Source organism: Fukomys damarensis, unplaced genomic scaffold (assembly GCF_012274545.1).
Source record: "Fukomys damarensis isolate Sample0158 unplaced genomic scaffold, DMR_v1.0_HiC HiC_scaffold_17, whole genome shotgun sequence".
Taxonomy (NCBI): domain Eukaryota; kingdom Metazoa; phylum Chordata; class Mammalia; order Rodentia; family Bathyergidae; genus Fukomys; species Fukomys damarensis.
In genome coordinates, this window is record NW_022900929.1 from 24,533,517 (window position 1) to 24,534,895 (window position 1,379).

A 1,379-nucleotide genomic window follows, 5' to 3' on the forward strand; every position below is an offset into this window, starting at 1 on the left:
CCCCCCCCATCACCCGTAGTACATAGGAAGGGGCCCTTGCTGAAGTGTCCTCCCAAGGGTTGTCAGCCAGGCTCTGCTTTGGTAAGTGAGATCACGCACCTCAGCTCAGCTAACAGCACTCTGCAGAGAATGACTCACACAGTGGGAAGGGAGCCCTGACACACACCAATCGGCCCAGACTGGTCAGATTGCTGTTGTTCTAAGGTATATATCTTATAACTTCAAAAAAATGGATTTTCTAGGTCCGGGGATTTAGCTCAGTTCTGCCACCTGACTCGAAAGCACAAGGACCTGAGTTCGATCCCCAGTACCAAAAAAAAAAAAGGATTTTTCTGAAGTCAGTCAAAATTCCCCCAAGCCTGTCCTTTCTGCTGGAGATACATAGTGAAAAAAGTAAAATCAGGCCTGATAGCTAGTATTTGGACTCTCTAGTATAAATTTTCACTCATTGCAAGCCTAAAGTAGGCCTTGTACTTGCCAGACCCCTCAGACTGGCATGTCCTACAGCAAAGCCCTTTTTTCTCCCCTGGGGAAGTCACCCTCTTGTCTTGCTTTCCAGGACTTGAGTCACCCCAAAGAACAAGCTCCTTAGGTAGAATCTTTCTGTAAGACTTAAAGCCTCACTTTCACTCCACGGAGCGTGAACAGCCAAAAAGGCCTCCACCATGCTGGGCCCTAACACCCAGCGAGGCTCCAGGAGCTCGACGGAGAAACGAGAAACCCAGGAAGGAACACACCAGGCTAGATAGTAAAGAAACCTTTATTAGTCTGGCCAGACAGCACTCCCAGAGCCAGGTAGCTCAGAGAGGCAACTGCTCAGGCGCAGAGGTACTTTTTATAAGGTTTTTCTAAACAAAGAGTCAGGGAATTCACAGAACAAGACTGCAAACACATTGCTTATCTTATGCAGGAAATGTTCTACAGTCACCTTTTGTCAAACCATTTGCCCCTGGGCGGGCTGTTAACCAAGGTAGCAATTAGCATATGAAGAAGCACAGTCTGGCCTATTAGCATGGAGTCACTTTAGCTTATTCAAGTCTTACACTTTCTAGGATGAACCTTGGTGTTGGTGGCTCCCTTGTAACCCACATCTGCAGACACCATGCTTCCAAGGCATGTCCCAGGTCAGCAAGTGGACAGCAGTTCTAAAAATTCAACACCTAGACGTGGTGGTGCATACCTGTAGTCCCAGCACTCTGGAGGCTGAGGCAGGAGGATACCCATGAGTTCAAGGCCATCCTGAATTACAGAGTGAAGCCCCATCTCTCTCTCTCTCATACACACACACTCACACACACACACACACACACACAATCCAACTGGCAATAATGTAATTTTTTTCCCTCTGAATCTGAACAATCAGGAAGGTGGGTGATCTT